Below are 23,392 nucleotides of genomic sequence, written 5' to 3'. Positions count from 1 at the left end.
ACCCAGCATCAGTGAAACATTGTGTATAGCTTAGAGGGGAGGTTGTTATGATGCTTTTGTGATGGCAGAGTGGTTTTGCAAGTTGCTGTCGAAGGATGGTGAATTCCTGCAGTGCATCGTAAAGATAGTACACAATGCTGCCACTGTGTGTTAGTGGTGGAAAAAGTGAATATTCAATGTGGAGGATAGGGCTTTAATCGAATGGCAGCTTTGTCCTAGGTAGTGTTGAGCTTGCGTTTTGTTGGAGTTGCATCTGTCCAGGCAAATAGGGAGTTTCCTTCACACTCCTGATTTATGCCTTGTAGATGAGAGACAGACTTCGAAAAGTCAGGAGGCGAGTGACTTAGTGCAGAATTCCTATTCTCTGATCCATATGGTCACAGTACTAATGTAGCTGAACCAGTGAAGTTGGTTGTCAATGTTGACTCCCCAAGATGCTAAAGGCGGGAGGTTCAGCGATGGCGATGCTGTTGAATATCAAGGTTGGTTGCTCTTTTGTTGAAGATGATCGTTGCCGAGCAATTGTGTGACCTAAATGTTATCCAGGTCTTGCTGCGCTCAGGCATGGACTCCTTCAGTATCTGAGGAGTTGAGAATGGAACAGACCACTGCAATTATCAGCAAGTGTCTCCACTTCTGACATTATTAGTTAAATTATTTTTGTCAGCTTGGCCAACGTCTTTTTTAGTGGTCCCTGTGATCTTGTCCATAAAGGTATAATTGAAGGAATTGCTACAAACTGTGATGACAAACTGGAACTTGTTCTCTTGCTACGTTCAAAAGGAATTGTGTTTGTACAATGTTTTTCCTGATCTCAAAGCATCTCTAAGTGGGTGTTTTTCAGTGTAATCACAGTTGCAATGGGGAGAAATGTGGCACTCAATTTATGCATATTAGGATACCACAAAAACACCGTGAGATAAATAACCAACTGGCTCAGCACATGAGGGAAAACTCTCCGAATTCATAGAATCCCCACAGTGCGGAAGTAGGCCAATTAGCCCACACCAACCCTCCAAACAGCCACCCACTCAGACCATACTCCCCTACCCTATCCCTGGGTAACCCTGCATTTCCCATGGCCAATCCATCTACCTGCATATCTTTCAACTGTGGGAGTAAACCAGAGCATCCAGAGGAGACACAAAGAGAATGTGCAAATTCTCCACAGACAGACACCCGAGGATGGAATTGAACTCAGGTCCCTGGTGCTGTGAGGCAGCAGTGCTGACCAGTGAGCCACTGTACTACCATTTTTCATCCAATAACAATCATTGAATCTTCTAAGCCATTAGAGAAGGCAGACTATGCCTTAGTTTAATGCCTCAACCAAAAGACAGCACCTCTAACGGTGGACCACTCCCTCAGCACAGCACTGTATCACAAATCTGGAATGTTCACATCTATGGTGTGGAACATATACCCATAACCTTTTGACACGGAGAAAGAGGTCTGGAACCAAGACATGGCAGCTGCCTCAGCTCCTGTAGCTACTCACAGCTCTGCAAAAGCTCTCCTTTTGCCAGCTAAAATACGAACACTTACTACATGTGTTGCTGAATGTGCGAACAAATTATCCTGCAATGCCTAAATGAATCTAGCTGTAGACTTGCAAGTATCTCTCAATGCCCCTTGTTAATCTGATTTTAAATTGATGCTGCTTTTAGTTGTTTTAATATTGGTTGCAGCTTCTAAATGTGTTGCTGATGCCTGAAGTACAAGTTTCACAGTCATGATTCGGGAGGCGAACAGCCGGGTATTCCCAGTTAAAACGACTCATCCCAGCCACTGGTGCAGAGCTCTGGCAGAATAACCCTTGGGTACGAGTGGCAGTGCAAAACCCGGGTGTCAGAAACCAGGACCAATAACATGACTCTTAATAGAGTATGCAAAGTGGCTATTGTGTGGAGTTTCCTCCAGATGTGGGTTTGGTCATAAAGATGTTCATTGCCCACTGTGCTTATTATGTCCTTCCTTCTAAAAAGGGGAAGCATCTGGCAATGCCAGTCAAAATCTTGCTGCTGCCAAGACCTGTTGCAAAGCTGCATTGGCTCAGGGTGTCAGTATGTTTCTTTTGCAGTGTGTGTGACGCATTATGTCAAAGAACTCAAAAGCAAAGGAGCCTGTTAATATTAAAATTAGAGTTCAGCAATTCAGAATGAAGTGAAATTAGGAAGCACTTTTTCACACAAAGCGGGGTGGAAATCTGAAACATTCTCCCCCAGAGTACTGTAAATGCTTGATGAACTTTCCACAATTACTTTGTGCTAAACCAGAGTACAAAGGGATAAGAGCAATAAGAGGTCAATTCAGTTGGGGTACTGATCACACACAATCTAAATGATTAATAGAAATGGATCAACCCCCTACTTCTATGATCTTCCTAACTTAGAAAAGTATTAATACAGATTAATTAAAACCAGAATGATATCAATTTCAATATATCTATGTTCCTTCTGTTAGGCACAATCATTTACTCCATAGTTCATCCTGCAATGGTGACCCATTTTGCAACAAAACTAAGTTCCTACTTTCAGTGGTACAGCTGGTTTTGACACCATCTCATCTCCCATGAAAGTTCTCAGGTGATAGCAAGGATCTGTACTGGCTGTTCTGATTGTACTTTGCCATTACTGAACATTTCCACACTATGTGACCCCCTCAGGTCCCTGTCAATCTGTCTCTTTCTGATTGTTCATTTCAATTCTGAGTTACAATAAGAATCTGGTAAATTCCATTAGCCACAAAGTAGTGACATGGGTATTCTGAGAAATAACTTATGAGATGATTTTCATTTTGCAACTGAAGCTCTAAAGACGGGATAGTGATTGGATCAAAACCCCATGAAGGGTTGGGATTTGACTCAATGGACCCCATGTTAGAATGGAGCGGGAGTTCTGATATTGTGTGGAGAACGGGGATGTCAGCTCAGCACATTTGTCTGCAACAACACAGCCAACTCATGATTGTTTGATTTTGGTTGAATGCATGATTGTGGACATAAGGACCTGCCTGGTGCATGGTCAACTCCACTCTTTGAAGAGTTGATTCAAAAATGGAATTTGGAGGAATTAGATTTTTGAGCAGGCAGAAATTTCAGATCAAGGGCTCAGGTCTATAGAATGGACTTCTGTGGAGGAATGGGAGGGAGGAAGCCAAGAGGAATTGTCACTGGCTGGAAATCTAGTATGTCCGTCACTCTATCCCCTTTCTAGAAGGTCTGCCCCATCTTGTTTCCATCAGGCACTTGATAGGCCAACTGTGAGTCATCCTCAGGTGATGAAGGACCTCAGGGGTAGAGAGAATAGCTTGTACCTGTCAGAGGCCAACAACACTCCTACGTGCCAACACCGACAGGGGAAGCACTGGATGATTTGATGCCCACCTGGAAGCTGAAGTCCATCACTGGATCCCAGGCCAAAAGTGAATAATGGCATGAGGAGGATCAGGAATGGGTCACCGGGTGGGAGCATCATGGAAGACTCTCTCATCCACTGTGACACGCTCCTGTCGTCTGTGTGGGACATGCTTTCATGTTCAGAAAAGGTAGGTCCTGCTGCGTATTCACCAACCTCCTTCTGTGCTCGTTACTCACAAAAAAAAGCAAATTCTGTGGAGGCTGGAAATTCTGAAATGAAATCAGAAGGTGCTGGAGAAACTCAGCAGGTCTGGCAGCATCTGTGGAGGACGTACACAACCAGTAGAGCATTACAGTCCCCCCCTCCCCCACTCTGCGTTGTGAAGCATAGTCCATCACATCACACCTCACACTCACTCACTGAGCAAGACTTCACTTTCTTTACGCTCTCTGATATCACCATTTCCCTTCCCCATAGTCCTGTGGGGTGTAATCTATGCCATGTGGGCTGCAACAATTCAAAAAGATGGTGTTCCGTCACCTTCTCAAGGACAATTAGGATTGGGCAAAAATACCAGTGATGCCCATATACCACCAAAAAATATTTTTAAAAATCTGCCCACTACCTCCAGTAATTCTAATCCTGACATAAATTAATGCTTCTCCTTTACGGTCACCCTCACCAATCCATCGATAAACACATTATCATTGTTATCTATAACTCTGGCAGAGACATTCTGAAAGCCAGGTAGTTGTTGGGGCAGCACAGAGTCTATAAAAAATGCTTGGGAAATTGAAGATTTGGACATTCAATTCCCTGCATCTGGAAAATATCCATTACTGCAGAGAATTTGGAGGGTTCTGCTTTGTTTAAGTTGCCCAGAAAAACAAGTAAAAGCCTAGTTTAATTTTTTGGTAACTATTAAGCTGATACCTCACCCCACTCCAACTTACCACCCTGCCCTCCAAACTACATGTCCCTGTCCAATTCCTTACATTCCTGAGATAATCAGCCTCCAAACAGAGTCACTATCTGACACAACACAATTTCACTCTGAGGACATCATGCTCTCTTCTGCTGGTCACTACATCCCATTCTTTCAGTCCCAACATCCTACCTTTTCTAGCTATAACTATTCCACTCCCCTCTGGCCAAGCTTTGTCTCCTACTGGCCCTGACAAACTGCTGCTACATTAACCTCTGCCTCTTCTGCCAGCTACCTGCCATAAATCCTCATTGCTGGCCTCAACAACCCACTCTGGCTTTCGCTGCCATCCTCACCTCACCCTGCCACAACTCCATGGGCTCCCAACATCACCTCAATCATTGTATAACCTCCCTGGCATCCTGGCATTCTACTTACTTGGCACCCTACCCACCTTGCACTCTACCGACCTGGCACTCTAACTACTTAACCAACTGGCACATCAACTCCAACTTTATCTTGCATACTTACCCTTTCATAGCAGCTGTCACAGTTTCTGGCTGTGAGGGTGAACATTTAAATCTCAGAACACAGTCCACTGAGTGCTGTAAAAGAGCTTGTGGTTTGTTATCTCCTGCCTTGCTTTCACCACGGAGGGAGCGGTGTTGGTTTCAGCCAGCTCTGCATTTCTCAAGAGGCCTGGAGTGGAATTTCTGGGTCAAAAATACAGAGCTTCGTACCATGGGAGCAGCAAACCGACTGTGTGATTGCTAGCTCTCGAAATACCAGGGTCTGTGTTCTTTTGCCCACAGCAGGAGGTGAGATGACAAAGTATTCAAAGCCCTATCGATCAAAGTTCCTTTGTAATATGTAAATGACCTCCTTAGGGCACTGCTGCTCATTCCTGCAAACCCTGAAGAGGGCATTGACCTGGGTGATGACCTTGGAGTAGGCTGGCATCTTGAGGCAATGCAGCCGGTTCTCCAAGAGAGAGCGCCTCTCCTTATGCGCCACCCTGTTTGACTAAGGCCTTCAGGTCCCTGTTGGAAAATTACAGTACCATCTTCCCCTTCATTGCCATGTTCCAACTCTATGCTTGACTGAGCAGGCTTTTAACAATGGCACAAGGGATGCCTGTTTATTTGGTGGATATCTGCTAAGTGGTGCGTTGGTCTGGGAACAGTGTGCGGTAAGATAGGATGGAAATCAGACGTGAGGGATACCGGAGAGCGGGGTAGGTAATTAATGCAGTGGGTTTAATAAAACTACCAGGGCCTTTCGGTAATAAACCTTCCAAAACACGGACGCAACTCAGACTCTGCCACACTGAGCCTTGTTCTGAAGAAGGGTCACTGGACCCAAAGCATTAACTCTGTTTTCTCTCCACAGATTCTGCCAGACCTGCTGAGTTTTTATAACTGCCAGATTCAGTTTTTTGTGTCTGTCTTCTGAGAGGAAGAAGTCTCCCCAAAATAATTAAGGTCCAAGGGTCGAGTGAGAGCGCAGAACTGAAACCAATTAGTATTAATAAAAATGTAGCATTGGAGAAATTATGAGGCCCGAAAATTGACAAATCCCTAGGATTTGATGTCCTTCACCCTGGAGTATTGAGGTGGCTACAGACTCAGTTTTATGCACTGGAGGTTATTTTTCAAAATTGAATTAATTAGATTAGAGGTTTGAAAACTTCACTCCACTGTTTAAGAAAAGTAGAAATAGGAGAAACAAGGAGTTAAGAACCTGCCAGCCATACATCAGTGGACCTAATCGTAACTCCCAGGATGTTGATAGTGAAGGATTCAGCTATGGCAATCCATTATATGTCAAGGGAGATTGTTAGACTCTCTTGTTGGAGATGGTCATTGCCTGACACTAGCATGGTGTGGAAGTAACTTAGCACCCTTCAGTCCAAACCTGGATATTGTCCAGGTCTTTCTGCCCATTTCAACATGGACTGCTTCAGTACCTGAGGAGTCCTGAATGGTGCTGAACATTGTGCAATCATCAGCAAATAGCCCCACTTCTGACCTTATGATGGAGGGAAAGTCATTGATGAGGCATGGGATTGAGGGTGATTTAGTGGTTTGGATCAGAAATTGGCTAGCTGTAAGAAGACAGAGGTTGGTGGATGATGGGAAAAGTTCAATCTGGAGTTCAGTTACTAGTGGTGTTCCACAAGGATCTGTTTTCAGGCCACTGCTGTTTGTCATTTTTATAAATGACCTGGATGAGGGCATAGAAGGATGGGTTAGTAAATTTGCGGATAGCACTTAAGTCAGTGGAGTTATGGACAGTGCGGAAGAATGTTGCAGGTTATAGAGAGATAGAGATAAGCTGCAGAGCTGGGCTAAAAGGTGGCAAATGGAGTTTAATGTGGAAAAGTTTGAGTTGATTCACTTTGGAAAGAGTAACAGGAATACAGATTACTGGGCTAATGGTAAGATTCTTGGTAGTGTGGATGAGCAGAGAGATCTCGGTGTCTATGTGCATAGATCCCTGAAAGTTGCCAACCAGGTTGATAGAGTTCTTAAGGAAGTATACAATGTGTTACCTTTTATTGGTAGAGGGATTGAGTTTCGGAGCCAAGAGGCCATGTTGCAGCTGTACAAAACTCTGGTGCGGCTGCACTTGGGAGTATTGCTGGAAAAGCACAGCAGTTCAGGCAGCATCCAAGGAGCAGGAAAATCGTGTTTCTAATCTAGAATTTGGTTTCCAGCACCTGCAGTCCTTGTTTTTACGTTGGGAGTATTGCGTACACTTCTGGTCGCCACATTGTAGGAAGGATGTGGAAGCATTGGAAAGGGTTCAGAGGAGGTTTATCAGGACGTTGCCTGGTATGGAGGGAAGGTCTTATGAGAAAAGGCTGAAGGACTTGAGGCCGTTTTCATTAGAGAGAAGAAGGTCAGGAGGTGACTTAATAGAGGCATACAGGATGATCAGAGGATTAGGTAGGGTGGATAGGGAGAATCTTTGTTCTTGGATGGTGATGGCTAGCATGAGGGGACATAGCTTTAAATTGAGGGGTGATATATATATATATACATAGGACAAATATCAGAGATAGGTTCTTTACTCAGAGAGTAGTGAGTGCGTGTAATGCCCTGCCTGCAACAGTAGTGGACTCGGCAACATTAAGGGCATTTAAATGGTCATTGGGCAAACATATGGATGATAATGGAATAGTGTTGGTTCGATGAGCTTTAGATTGGTTTCACAGGTCGATGCAATATCGAGGGCCGAAGGGTGTGTACTGCTCTATGATGAAACAGCTGAAGGGGGTTGGGCCAAGGACACTACCCTGAGGAACACTTGCAGAAATATCCTGGAGCTGAGATGACTGACGTCCAACAACCATGACCATCTTCCTACTTACCAGGTATGACTCCAACCTGCTCCAAATTACTCCAAAAACGATTTGCAGTTCATTACCATTTTGAAACCATTGGTTGGAAGATTGTGTTTAGAGTGAGATAAGGCATGGCTTAGAATTGAAGAAATGTAGAAAAACTATTGTGGCCCAGAAGGCAGACACTTTGCTAATTAGGTTCCTTTTAACTTCCCTTTTTGCATTTAATGCAGCTTTCTTTTCACAGTAAAATTCATGATTCTCTTCAAAAGATCTTTTGAGCAAATTTAACCAATCTGCATTTAGGCACAAGTAATTCACTAATTTCAATACTTGTGTTTTAAGTTTCCATGCTGTGCCCAGAGCCCAGAAAAGTTCCCCCCCCCCGCCCCCCCGCCATGTAATCTGCCCAAGGTGCACTGATGCTGTGCTTGTCTCATTGATCGGACAACTGAGAGTGCTTTGATAATAAACAGCTCCTGGCCATAGACTTCCTGAGGACCCAGAGGAGACCAGGATAGAATAACATAGAAATTTATTGTCACGTACTTTTACATGAAAAATACAGCAAAAAGTTTTATAAGTCACCTCACCATGGCACCTACATCAATGATGGAAGTATTATGTAATAATAAGGAAAGGTAAAATTCAGGGTGGCACGGTGGCTCAGTGGTTAGCACTGCTGCTTCACAGGACCTGGGTTCGATTCCAACCTTGGGTGACTGTCTGTGTGGAGTTTGCACATTCTTCCCATGTCTGCATGGGTTTCCTCTGGGTGCTCTGCTTTCATCTCACAGTCCAAAGATGTGCAGGTTAGGTGAATTGACCATGCTAAATTGCCTGTAGTGTTCAGGGATGTGTAGATTAGGTGTATTAGTCAGGGGTAAATGTAGAGTAATAGGGTAGGGGAATGGGTGGGTTACTCTTCAGAGGGTGGACTTGTTGGGCCAAATAGCCTGTTTCCAAACTGTAGGGACTTCTTTAAAAATATTTTTATTGAAAAACCTTTTAAATCTTTTACAAAACATTTATATACAAAAGAAGAGTAACTCCATTCAAACAGAAAAAAAGGCAGTACAAAAAAGCCATAACACTGTACCATTGTTAATAAATGACCTACTATTCTACCACAACAAACATATCTACTTAACGTAAACTAAACTACAAACATATTAAACAAATACTACCTTAAATGAAATAATATCTACTTTATTCTATCTCACTCATCACACTTCCACTGAGACTCCCATCCCTGGGGAGCACCATCTACAGTACCCATATTCTTTATCTCCCCACCTCCTCCTCCCAGGTTCCCACAGGCACCCAAACTGATTCCCATGGCTATACCACAGCCCTGACTAACATTGCTGATAAGTCAGCATCAATATAATTGAGAAAGGGCCGCCATATCTTGTAAAACTGTTCCGTTTTATGTTGCACCATATTTGTGAGGTAGTCTTGGGGGAGATGCTCGATCACCAGCCTACACCACCCCATAACACCTGGTGGTTTTTCTGAGGTCCAGTTCACTAGAATGTTCTTCCTCGCCCAGTGAGTAAGAATATTACACAATCTCTTCCCATGTTCCCCCAGAGAGGGCAAATTTGACAACCCCAAAAGAAACAATGCTGGATCTACATTAATTTCAATCCCCAGGATGACCTTTAGCTCCCTTACTATAGCATTCCAGTATCTCTGGATCTTACAACAGGACCAGTAACAGTGTGTAATGTTACATTTAGGACACCCTGACGATACTCCTCTCTTGAACTTAGCTAGCCTCTCTGGCGCTATAGGAGCCCTGTGTAAGATCTTCAATTGCATGGCCTGCACTCCGTTATATACTGAGATTTTCCTTACATTCCCCCAGATGTCTTCCCATACCTCCAATGAAATATCCTTTTCTAGCTCTCGATTCCACGTCCTACAGAGTCCTTCCATGTCCCCCAGGGCGTGACCCTTCTGTAAATGATATAAAGTACTGAGTGAGAGAGCACCCAGATACCGGAGTATTCTTTTCTCCACGTCTGCTTTGTAACATTTAACCAGGAGCATGGCCTTCCTCTGTATGTAGTCCCTTATCTGGAAATATTGGAAAAGGTCCCTATTAGACAATCCATATTTCTGACTTAACTGACTAAATGACATCAGGGCCTCCCCCTCAAATAAGTCTCCCAGACAGAAGATTCCCTTATTCTCCCAGGCCTTAAAGCCGGAGTCCATTGTTCCAGGTTTACATCCTTGAGCTCCCACCAGTGGGGTAAATGGCGAAGTCTTAGACTAATTGCTTTCGTCTTGCCTCATTATCCTCCAGGCTTTTATGGTATTTAAGATAATTGGACTTTTACACTGTTGGGTCACGGATTTCATCTTGTCCATGAATAATAAATTAATTAAAGGACATCTCGACTGTGAGGCTTTAATATCAAGCCAAATCGACTCCGAATTCCCCCATAGCCAGTCACCAACATATGTTAACAGAGCACTTATTTAGTATTTCTTCAAATCCAGAAGATCCACCCCTCCCTCGGCCTGCAAAAGCTACAATTTAGTGAAATTAATTAGAGGGCGCCTGTGGCACCAAATAAAGGACCCTAGCCAACCACTGAGCCTCTGTAACACTTGTCTTAGTAACAACAACGGGAGCGTTCTCATGGGTACAGCAGTCGAGGAAGAACATTCATCTTAATCAGGTCTATTAGGCCCAACCATGTTAACAGTAACCCCTCCCGCCACTGCAAATCCTGTTTTATCCTCTCTAGTAGTTGTACGTAGTTAACTTTATACAGTTGGTGGAAGGAGGGGGTAATAAAAATTCCCAAATACAACAAAACCTTTTCGCGACCATCTAAACAGGAATTGCATTCCATCCTTCAGATTAGGCAACGCCACTAATCCCCCTACAGGTATGGCTTCCGATTTTGTAAAATTGATCCTGTAACCTGAGAAACCATCATATGAATTGTTTGGATCTATCGAGGAACAGACTTCTCCGGATTGGCCAAAAATAAAAGGGTGATCCTATGTTCCCCCATTCCCACCTTTGGCGATACTATTTCAGGATCCCTCCTGATAGCTTCGGCTAATGGTTCAATTGCCCAAGTAAATAACAGTGGTGATAAAGGACACTCTTGTCGACTACCTCTTCCAATATTAAAGGTATTTGACTTAACACCATTTGTAATGACTGAGATTAGATTCCTGGTGGAAACAGGCCCTTCGGCCCAATCAGTCCACACTGACCCTCCGCAGAGTAACCCATTTCCCTCTGACTAATGCAGCTAACACTACAGGCAATTTAGCATGGACAATTCACCTAACCTGCACATCTTCGGACTGTGGGAGGAAACCAGAGCACCCGGAGGAAACCCACACTGACACGGGGAGCATGTACAAACTCTACACAGACAGTCACCCGAGGCTGGAATTGAACCTGGGACCCTGGTGCTGTGAGGCAGCAGTGCTAACCACTGAGCCACCGTGCCACCACCTTAGGATCATTATACAGTACTGCTACCCATCTGGCCAAGGATCCCGCCAAACCAAAGCACTCTAGGACCTGAAATAGATATGGCCATTCTATCCGATCAAACACCTTTACTGCATCGAGGGAGACCACTAAACCAGGAATCAATCTTTGCTGGCATACTTGTACTGTGTTCAGTACTCTCCTAATATTGTTGAAGGAGCTACGGCCCTTAACAAAACCTGTCTGGTCTTCTTTTATAATATGGAGCAAGACCTTCTCCAACTTCAGAGCCAGCATTTTGGATAAAATTTTGAAATCTATGTTCAACAGTGAAATTGGTCAATATGAAGCACATTTTTGGGGTCCTCCCCTTTCTTTAAAATGAGGCAGACAATCCTGTGTATAAGAATATTTGTACATCCCCAGAAGTGGCTCCACTAACATGTTTATGAATTCCTTATAGAATTCACTTGGCAGTCCATCTGGCCCTGATACTTTGCCACCCTGGAGATGCCTTATTGCTTCCTGCACTTCCTGTACTGTTAAAGGCCCATTCACAAGGGAAGCCTGCTCTGTACTTATATTGGGGAGGTCCAATTTTCAAAAAAGGACTGCATTCCCACTGTACCGTGTTTGCCCCCCTCCGACCGATACACTTTGCGAAATATTCCCTAAACCTAACATTGATCTTCTTCAATTCATGGGTAATTGTACCAGCCTTCTCCCTAACAGACATAATAGATTGGGAAGTTTTTTTCCTCCTAGTCAAGTAAGCCAGATATTTACCAGATCCAAATTCAAACAACCTTTTTTTTAGCCACCTGTGTGTGCATTGAGTTGAGAGCAGCCCAGAGAGCTGTGACCCGCTGTAGCTTAACCAATGACGGCCTATTATAATATGTTTTCTCAGCTACCTTCAGCCAGGCCTCCAGCATCTGTTGCTGCTCCTCCCTCTGCCTCTTTCCAGTCTTCGAATATGAACTGATCAGACCTTGTAGATATTCCTTAGTGGCCTCTCAAAGCATTAGCGGATTACTAGCCGTACCTGAATTGATATCCCAAAAGGTCCTGAACTCTCTTGTAAAGTATTCAGCAAATTTGCTATCCCCAACAAAAATGGATCCATGCGCCAGTGACGTGCATCCATTCCACTACCCTGGATTTTAACATCTAAATACACTGGCACATGATCCAAAACAGCTATATTCCCAATTTTGCACGCCAATGTTCTGTGCAGACCGTCAGTTGGCATTAAAAACATTTCAATTCGCGTAGGGAACCTGTGTGGGTTGGAATAGAATGTGAAATCTCTTCCATTAGGGAGGAAGTACCTCCACACATCCACTAGTCCCAACTCATCGCACATGTCCACCAACTGCTTAGACTGCACGGGCATACCTGCCAGGCCTTTTGGCACCCTGTCAATCTCTGGATCTATAAGGCAATTAAAATCCCCTCCTACAATCATACGGTGAACCCCAAGATTCATTAATTTAGCCACTGCATCAATTAGAAATTTAAGAGGGTGCGCCAGGGACAATATACGTTGAAAACACTGTACTGTTCTCCATCTATTAGGGCTTTAAGAATGATAAACCGTCCATGTTCATCCTTAATCTGCTCCGTTACCTGGAAAGCGAGATTCCTTCTTATCAGTTTAGCCACTTATCTACTCTTAGAGCTGGAGGATGAGAAAAATACCTTGTCATAACCTCCCCCACCCCGTGCTGCAGCTTCAGATGTTTCCGTGTCAGCTAGATGCGTCTCCTGCAGCAGGGCAATGGTCCACCCTTTTCTTCCTGAGGCTTGATAAGACCTTCTTTCTTTTAATGGGGGAATGGCTCCCTTTTATATTCCAGTTGCACCACCTGAACAAATCACTAGCCATGGTCATCTAGGACAGCCAGTGGGGGAGGAGGCTTATCTGAGGTGTGACGAGTTACAAAGATATTAACTATGAGATTATAGTCCTATAAAAATAATTACAATTAAAAAAAAACACTGCATTTAATTGAAGCAAACACCCAAATTACCCCAGTTCGCTCGAGATCATCCCCCTTGCCCATAGGGGGCACTCTTCCCAATCCTTACTACCATCTTAACTCCCTGCAGCTGAGGCTGTGCCCTAGCTCCAGGCAATTCACAAATGAGGAAAACCTGTTATTTACATTCTGAAAGTTAACAATATCCCGCGTCCCCACTCATCTTAACCACAGATAGAGCCACCCCCAAAACAAAATTAAAAGGACAGCGTAAGAAAAAAGGGAGCCCTAGATAATACCCAACCGACCGATATCAAACATAATTCCAATTTTACAGCAAAGCTGTAAAACCAATAACTACAAAAAAAGAAAGGGGGAGAGGGAAGTAAAAAGGGGGCTAATAATAAACCCCCCCAAACCACTGTCTGCAATGATACCTCTCTCCTCCCACTTGACTCAGGTCCTTCAATTCAAAGACTCCACAAAGTCCTTCGCCTTTTCTGTGGAATCAAAGTTATATATCGTTCCCCCATGGGCGAAACGCAACATGGCTGGGTACCTCTAGGAGTATTGAATGGTCAGGTCCCTTAATTCTCTCTTGACATCATTAAATGTCCTTCTCTTCTTAATTAGGGCTCCTGAAAAGTCCTGAAAAAAACATTATCTTTGGGCCTTTATACACTAAAGCTTGTGAATTCCTTCCTGGTATTCTTGCTGTTTCAACTATTAGCTGTTTTTTTTCTATAATACAGGAGCTGCATTAGGACTGCGCGGGGGCACGGTTCTGGTCCGGACCTGCGCATTGCGATCCAGTGGGCCTGCTCTATGCTTACCAGGACCGACTCCAACTCCAACGCCAGCAAGTTCAGGAGCGACCCCTGCAAAACGCCGACAAGGTCCTCGCCTTCCTTGTGTTCTGGGAGACCCCCGATCCCGTAAGTTTTTCCTTTATTCTTGTTTTCCAGGTCGTCGACTTGTTCCTGAAGGACCCGAACCTTGTCTTCCAGCGTTTGGATCCTTGTTCCCAAGACCTCTGCTACTGTCTCCAATACCGCGGTCCTCTCCTCCACTGCCTCCAATCTTCATTCCAGCAGCTGGATTTCCTACTCATGCTTTTTTAGCATGGCACACAGTGGCTCAGCTGCTGCTTGAATCCACTCTCGGAGTTTGCGAAACTCCGAGAGTAAATGCTCTTGTCCTGCTGGACCCAAGGGGGCCGCCACAGGAGTTTGAACATTGGCTGCAGGCACCCCTGATGCAGTAGGGGACTGCCTTGTCTGCTGTACTCCTTTAGGCCCCTTTCCTTTACCGGACTTCATCCTGGCCCTAAAGCTCCCAGACGATTTCAGCAGCTCCTCATAGTCAGCAAGTTTAAATTAATACTTTAGTCTCTTGGGGGTGGTTGATAAGGGGAGGGTAAAGGTCCACCTTGCCTGGGAGTATGGCACAGAGCCCAGCACAGGAGACCACTCAGACTGCCGCCATCTTGGATCTCCCACTGTAGGGATTCTATGATTCCATAAGACAAAGTTCATCACAGTTCAGTTAATGGCTCCTAGGCTCAGGGAAGGCCATTTTAGGAATGACAGAATGCCCTGAAGCTGCAGCCGGAATGCCAGCCCCGCCATGCTAGGCCACTAGATACTAGGCCAGAAGCCTCCGCTGAAGAAGAACACCATGCCGGGTCAAGACCGCCACACAGGGAGACTGCTACAACAAGCCAAGTACACCTTTCTCCTCCACCGAGTGCCTGGGCCTAACGGTGGACCAGAAGCCTTGGCCTAGCCTGAGAGTCCAGGCCGGGGGAGTCAGCCCAGGGCCTGCCCCTCACTGTACAGGAGACCCCAGGCTGGTGTGAAGCTGTATCCGGCTTGTCCTGGCACCCGCCCCTTTCCAGGCTTAAAAGAGAAAAAGAGAAAAGAAAAGCGAAAGAAATCTGACAGGAGCAAACAAGCCTTGGGCTTAGCACCCCCCCTGCCCTCCCACTCAGCCACCATTTTGACAAAAAGACACCCTGTAGTGTCAGAAAAAGAGCACTTTGTAAAGTTCTTTGGACGTGCATTACAACTATTGTAGCAATGACCTGTTGCAGCTGGAATAAATAAACTTCAAGGAGAATCTTAGCATTCAGGAACTACATTGAAACACTCTAACCTACAGGCGCTTCCTCACTAATTGTACTTCTGAGTCAATGTAGGAGAGAATTGGCAACAGAAACTGGTCCCTGCTGTGTTTAATATACATTCAAACTGAGAGCCTAACAAATGGACAAGCTTTTTGTTGCAGCGGTGTGTTTGTGTGTATATGCATGTGTCTGTGTGTTGAACAGAGGAACACTTCAAACCACTACAGTTCATTACTTCCATTATATGCTATTCAACATTGCAAATTGAGTCAAAAATAGGTGCTTGTTAAACACATGCATGATTTTTCATCCCATCACCCTCGCTACGTTTAGGAAGCCAAAGAGTTATTTCTAAATGTGATACCCAGCTGGATATATTTCAGGTTCAATGTTATTTGCCCTCCATGGTGAACAGCCACCAATTCAGGACTGGATCTGTCGCAGGATGCTGTGCAGCTCACACCCACTACAAGTCCATCATACACGCTGCTATACAACAGATTTGTCAGCAAAGGTGATGCCCCTACAATAAGGAGGAAAGTGGCAGCATGGATACGAAGATGGCCAAGTGACAGGAGACATAGAACAATGGTGAATGGTTGCCCTCCTGACAAGACAGAGGTATGTATTGGGGTCAGTGGTCAGTATGAGGTTCACTGTTTTTTTGCATCAAATGACAAAGACTTGAGTGTACATGGCACAATATTAAAATTTGCAGACACAAAGTTTGGAACTATTTCCAACTGTGTAGCGGATAGTGGTACACCTCAGGAAAATGTAGAGTCGAAAAATGTGGGTGCGGGAAAAGCATACTTTTCGACCCTGATTCCTCCAGCATCTGCGACCCTCATTTTCTCCTCAGGGAAATGTAGGCTGGCAGGTGGCATAGGCTGACATACAGCAGAAGCCATTTCATGCACCGAAGTGTGAAGTAGGAAGCTAAAGGCATAGTGACAGAAAGTAACGGACACAATTCGAATGGGGATGCAGGAACAGAATGGAGTACATGAAATTGAAAGTAGCAGGGCAGGGTGAGAAAGTCATTATAGGTGCATGCAAACATTTTATAGACCGAAATGGAGAGTGAAATTTTCTCAGCCATGGAGGGGGGAACAACTAATTGGGGAAAGTTGATCCTGTAGAGATATTCCTTCTTTTCTGGGCACCTCATCCATTAAATGTTGGGTGAGGATGTCTGTTGCGGTATTTTCTTGACTCGGTAGAAATTAAGGCACTAAATGGTCAATTAATAGCTTTTTAAGGGCTTCCACTGACACCTGCCTGACTTATTGCTATCCAGCAGGTGAGAAAAGTGGCTGATGTCCTAACTCGGTAAATAGGACAACCTGCTCTGTGAGTGAGGAGGTGACCCCAAAATCTGGGACCAATTGGATGTGCAGTTTGGACAAAGGTAGGCTCTGAAAGTGATCCCCCAGCCCTTGCATGATGGCTACCTCCAAGAATTGGGGACTTTGGTTGTTACCTTTGGAGAAGAAGAGGGTGAGAAGAGATTGGATCGAGGTGTTCAAACCACGATGAGCCCAGTCAGAGAGAAGCTGCTCTCATTGATGGAAGAGTTGAGAACTGGCAAAAGAATGAAAGGCAACACGTGGAAAAACTGGTCAGAATCAGCAATGTTTTACCTGAAAGTGTGATGGAAGCAGATTCAGTCTTGGCTTTCAAAAGAGAATTGGATGAGCAGCTAATTGGTAAAACCAAATTTCAGGACTACTGTGAAGAATAAGCAAATGGGATTGGCCAAAGTACTCTTGCTGATCAGGAGGCTGTATTTGAAGGGCCGAATGGCCTGTTTCCCTGCGGTGTACACACTATGATTTCATCAGGAGCCATGCTATTCCTCTTCATTCCCTGTGAAGCTTTTGTATTTCTCTTTAATTATAAGTTTCCCCCCTGGCCCGTGGTGTAGCACCAGCCAAGGGAAGAAAAACTTGCTGGACTTCCTCAGACCGGTTCTCTCTTGATGTATTTTTCATATTGGCAGGCAGGATAACACCAACTGTTCCATTGAGCTTACCCCACACCTCTTGATGGTTAGACATTATGGATGAACGCTCCCTATCATTCTATTGGTTCGCACTACCCCACCTCCAACTCTCCCTGTGCCACCACTACTGTATAATCTACTGATACAGCAAAGAAAAGAGAAATACCTCAGACTCAGACTCAATAATGGACAAAATACCCTGGAAAATTCCGCTCTTTTCCATTACCCCCAACCACTCATGGAATCCTTACACTTTACAAGCAGGCCATTTGACTCATTGAGCACATACTGACCCTCCGCAGAGCATCCCACCCAGACTCACCCCGCCCCCCCCACAGTCAATCAAAATTAAACCAGAATATCACAAGGACTTGATGTTAGCTATAAGGTCTTTTGTATGATTTGATCTCTGAACCAATGATTCCTACTCCCTCTTGAAGCAGTACAAAGAATAAGCACCTTTACTGAACTGGCAGGCAATATGTTCCAGAGATTCAAGACCCTCTACAGGTAGACGTTCAACCTAACATTCTTCTTATACACTGTTTAAACGTGAGACAGAAGGAAAATAAAACAGCAAATGTGCAAATGACATACCCCGGTCTGACTTGTACACCTCAAATTGGAGCTCTGGTACAACCTGTCCATTTGTTTCTACATACTCCGAGTTGCGTTCTCCTTGTGTCTGTGTGGGTTTCCACTGGGTGCTCTGGTTTCCTCCCACAGTCCAACGATTTGGAGGTTAGGTGGATTGGACATGGGAAATGCAGGGTTACAGGAATGGGGTGGGGCTGAGTGGGATGCTCTTTGGAGGGTCAGTGCAGACTTGATGGGCTGAATGGCCTCTATCTACCCTGTAGGGATTCTTTGAATCTATTACTACTTTAAAAAAATTGGGTTTTCCCTAATCCTCTTCAACCTATTCAAAGGAATTGTCTCTTAAATACTGGAGCCTTGCAATATGCTGTCAACCATGGCACCAGTATATTCGAGTCACATTGTCACAATGCTTTGTGTTGGCATTATTACACATGAACAACTCGATCGTGTTGAAAGGACATTACAATGTACAACAACATGTAAACCTGGAGCCACAGTCTGAGTCTGGTTTTGTCTGATTGGACAAATAATTGCCTTGTGATAAGCCATAGCTTCCAAAGGTAAATTATTAGACTCCTGTCAAATTTAGACAGTTGGCAACATCAAGGAGATGAATTGGGCTGCAATAAATTCAATAAGCAATTCACAAGCAATTTCATTTCCCATACAATGATTTGAGTGTGGAATTTGCTACAGCATAGAGAAATTGAGATGATTAGTGTAGGTGCCTTTACAGAACAGCGGATATGTAAGCACATGAGGGAAATGCATTCTGAAAGTATGAGATGAAGTAGAGTGGAAAGAGGTTTGTGAAGCATAAAGAATAGTATTGACCTGTTGGGCCGAATGGTCTATTTTGATAGTATAATCTCAATATAATCGGTGTCTATGCAAAACAAATATCTACCTCTCACATACATGTAAACATGAAAATGAAAATGTATAAACCTATATCTGCACACTATGAAGATTACAACCATCCTGGACAGTTATAATTCATACCTGACAAGCCAGCAGCCTCCAAATATGCTCTTTCTTGGATGCTGCCATATGGCTTTGTTACTCTCATACTGAATTTCATTAACTTCCAGCCTTTCTCACTGATTCAATATGCAGATGGTGTCTGCAACATGCACGACAATAAATACTCTGTCTGCTCTGATAGTGAGGCTGTGTTCTCCCTCACTTGAAAAATGGTGTGTATCACAGCATAATGCTCCATCATCATGGCTGACACTTCAATGTCACTGACTTTCAGAATCAAAACTTGCCAGCTCTTGATGTCTGTGAGGCTGAAAAGTCTTCATCTCCAATAATCCAAGCTATTTACAAAAATAATTAGAACCTTTCAGCTCTGCTTCATTCTCTCTCTAAGACGTGATACTTTAGACATATCCCCAATCTTCAGCTCTGCGCTCTGTCAAGCTCGTTAAACAACACTGAAAATCAAATTTGAAATATCTTTCTCCAGATGGTTTCCATTTTTAAATCTCAGCGTACAGGAGGATCAGTTCATCCTTATTCTTCATCCATTTTTAGCCAAGCAATGTTATCATGTCCATATCTGTGCAGGATTGAAATGCAGGTACAACTTGTGGACACTGCATTACAATGTTGTGTCCTGAAGGTGGATGAAATTATTAATTCTGGAGCCTGGAAATTCCCTCCAAAGCAAGAGGAAAGATAGCTATACTAGATTTTTCTGCAAGTTTTGTTTTAGAGACGCTGCATTGCTGATATCCCCTCAGGGGCTTCTCCTGCTGATTGTTCACTGATTCCTGCCAAGAAGACTGTCAGTTGATGCTGCACTATCGATTCTGGCTGCTATGCCTTAATGCTTAGTGTTTTGCATTATAATTCAGTTTTTGGATGTTGATCTCTGAAAAGCAGAAACATGAATGGGAAGGTGGGGGGGGGGGGGTGGCATAAGAAGATTCCATAAAATAGAATTGTCACAATGACGGGGGGTGGGGGCAGCGCAGTGACACTGGGGTGAGGATGGGCATGGTATTCAGATGTGCCCCGCATTGGCTGGAGTCCAACTCAGATTCACAAGTTGCAGGCTGATGTGAAGCAGAAAGGTGCCCGATTCCCATCTGGAAGGGAGGGAGGGAGGACGCAAAAAAACAAAATGAGAGGTATATAACGGCCAACAACAAGGCTATCGACCAAATCAAATTCCGACATGGCCATCCACATTGACACAACAGCTCAGTCTGCTTATATATTGTCTGCTTACCTTATAATGAATTGAAATAATTACTTTCCCTCCTCAGCTATGACTGAGCAGTGTTATATAGGTCTGAAAATTAGAGCTGAAAAATTAGTTACTGAGGCAACACTGCCTCAACGTGAGGCAAAACAAGGGCTAAAATTACAGGGGTGCAGAGGTCACGAAACATTTTAAAAGAAAATCTCTGCTTTGAATGTAGTTGCAGTTACAAGTATAGGCTCCAGTTGAACATTCACAACAGAACATTTACCGTTAGATAATCTGCTATCAGTGGTTTGGTTTAGACACCAAAGAGGCTTTCACTTGCATCCAATTAACCAAGTAGAGGATCAGGAGCCTCTGAGATGCTTGTGGCGATTTTATTCATAAAGTACAACAACACACATTTATTTAGTATCATAAAAATATATTCCAAAGTTTATCTGATTTGAATAGACTGCTCAAATACTGAAACAGTCCATGTCCAAGACTTGGACAATTTCCAAGTGTGGGCAAAAAAATGGTAAGTAACAGTCATGACACTCAAATTCAGTCAATAACCATTTCCAATAAAAAAACAACTTAACCATTGTGTCTTTACAGTCAATGGTGTTACCCATTACTGAATCCTCCAGCATCACTATTTATTGACCAGAAACTGAACTAGATTAGCCATGTAAACACAGTGGTTACAAAGGCAGTTCCAAAGCAGGGTCAGCAGCCCAGAGGTGAGGGGGTACCAGCGACCAGTGGTCTGCGGGTGCCAGGGACCAGCGGCCCAATGTTGGGGGGGGACAGCAGCCTCGGGGGGGGGGGGGGGGCTGCATGAGGCGTTAGCGACCAGTGGCCCAGGGGAAGACGTGGGCTCCAGTGACTGGTGGCCCAGTGGAGAGGGGAGCACAGAGACCAGCAGTCCAGAGGAGGGGCATCAGCAGCCCAGGGATGGTGGTGGGCAGGGAACAACAGCCCACAGGGGGCGTCCAAAAACCAGTGGCATGGAAGGGGGGCTGCCAAGGAATCAGCGGCCCAGAGGGGTTTGCCAGGGACCAGCGGCCCAGGATGGAGACACCAATGATCAGCGGCCTGAATGGGGGTAGAACGGAGTGCCAGCAGCCTTGAGGGAAGGGTGCCACTGACCAGTGGCCTGCTGTAAAGCAGAGGACAGCTGTCCAATGTGCAGTGTGGTGGCAGCCAGTGGTCAGACCATGTGGAGGCCCCCTGCGCTGGTCTGCTATGGACAGCCCTTCGAGAGAGACTATGATATTTGTCTTTTTAACTTTGCTTCTTCTTCTTTTTCTGAACTGTGGTTATACTGTGTATAGCTGTAATGTAACTTTTTGCTTCATTTCTCTATTCTGGGCACTCTGTATCTAAGATGGTGCAGTGTTTTGATGACATTATTCACTGTAACTAATCTTGGAGCTGAAGAGGTTTTACCTAGATACCTCTGTACCTAAGATGGCACTGTATGTGGCGACTTAAACCTTTCACTGTACGTGTGGCAATGAAGCTAATTCAATTCAATAGACAGTACCTTCCAAACGCACGACCAATACTGTCTAGAAGGACAAGGGCAATAGATACATGTGAACACCACTGCCTGCAAGTTCCTCTCCAAGCCACTCGCCATTCTGACTATATTGCTATTTCTTTACTGTTGCTGGGTCAAAATTCTGGAATTTCCTCCTTAAAGGGATTGTGGGTCTACCTGCAGCGGGTAAACTGCAGTGGTTCAAAAAAGTAGCTCACCATCACCCTCTCAAGGGCAACGAGAAATGGGCAATAAATTCTGGCCCAGTCAGCAATGCCCATGTCCCATGGGTGAATAATTTTTTTAAATCACTAGATTGGAGCCAGATAAAAACTGATACCAAATAATAGGGGACATTCAGTCAAATAACCAAAAGTGCAACTTAAAAGTGGAGGAAGAGAAATTTATAAAGAATAGTGTGGTAAAGACTCCAAGGGAAAGATTCTGTGGTGAAGTATTGTCAGTTTTGTTTTGGTCAATTGGCTTCACATCTCCACATAACTCACGGGGATGTGATTAGCCTCAGTAGTTTTTATGTTGGCACCATGTGTGCCTTTAGAGTTCCAAAATGGCATATGTGCATACTTCTGACACAATGTTCACTCAATGCCATTCTGATAAAAGGGTTTAGATCAGACTGGTGCTGGAAAAGCACAGCAGGTCAGGCAGCATCTGAGGAGCAGAAAAATCAACGTTTCAGGCAAAAGCCCTTCATCAGGAATAAAAGGGTCAGCTCAAAGCACCAGCCAATGTCCTCTCTTTGTCTCCCACAGCAGGAAGAACTCCTCCACTACCCCCTGTCCCCAGCACTATTTGAAGAGATCATCCACTGCTTACAAATTATTGACTGGTTGATTTCTTCCGGTATTACTCTGCACACTGTATGTGCTTTGCATTGTTATTTCAAGTCTCAAAGGTTTATAGGGAGACTGGCGGAAAGTGCTGAAGGACTTTTTACTGACCTCAAGGACTCCTTCCAAATCAGTTTTTTTCAGCGTATCACTATGCTTTCTCTGGGGGATAAGGATGGCCAGAAGAATGAGGAGAGGCTATATAGATTGGGACTAGCTACTGGAAAGGGAGGAGGAGATGCAGAGAGGGGCTTTCTGAATCATGATTCCACTCCTTCAACATCCATCTGATGTGTAAGCACAAGCAGAATACTGGGCAGATCAATGGTGGCAGCCAGGATTCCTTCATTTTGTGGTAATCCTATATTCCAGCTGCGATTCATCCACTGTATCAAACAAAAAGCTGTTTAGATTAGATTCCCTACAGTGTGGAAACAGGCCCTTCGGCCAACATGTCCACACCGACCCTCTGAAGAGTAACCCACCCAGACCCATTTCCCTCTGACTAATGTACCTAACACTATGGGTAATTTAGCATGGCCAATTCACCTGACCTACACATCTTTGGACTGTGGGAAGAAACCCACGCAGACACAGGGAGAATGTGCAAATTCCACACAGACAGTCACCCCTGGAATTGAACCTGGGACTCTGGTGCTGTGAGGCAGCAGTGCTAACTACTGAGCCACCGTGCCACCGTGGGTTGGCTGTTAAGTGTATGAAAAGGTCTACATGCCGACCAGATATCCCAACGCAATCTAGTCCCACCTGCCAGCACCTGGCCCATATCCCTCCAAACCCTTCCTCTTCATATACCCATCCAAATGCCTCTTAAATGTTGCAATTGTACCAGCCTCCACCACATCCTCTAGCAGCTCATTCCATACATGTACCCACCCTCTGCGTGAAAAATTGCCCCTTAGGTCTCTTTTATATCTTTCCCCTCTCACCCTAAACCTATGCCCTCTAGTTCTGGACTCCTCCACT

The 23,392-nt window shown here is 44.5% G+C and overlaps 1 long non-coding RNA gene across 1 annotated transcript; it reads left to right on the top strand.

The window, feature by feature from the left end:
* The first annotated feature begins 13,832 nt into the window (after positions 1 to 13,832).
* LOC122554792 lies at positions 13,833 to 17,817 on the top strand. The gene is made up of 3 exons (XR_006313081.1): positions 13,833 to 14,016; positions 15,590 to 15,827; positions 16,507 to 17,817. It is a non-coding gene; the product is annotated as an uncharacterized LOC122554792 (long non-coding RNA).
* Positions 17,818 to 23,392: the final 5,575 nt, after the last annotated feature.

Source organism: Chiloscyllium plagiosum, chromosome 11 (genome assembly GCF_004010195.1).
Source record: "Chiloscyllium plagiosum isolate BGI_BamShark_2017 chromosome 11, ASM401019v2, whole genome shotgun sequence".
NCBI classification, from domain to species: Eukaryota; Metazoa; Chordata; class Chondrichthyes; order Orectolobiformes; family Hemiscylliidae; genus Chiloscyllium; species Chiloscyllium plagiosum.
This window is presented reverse-complemented; position numbering and strand designations above follow the sequence as displayed.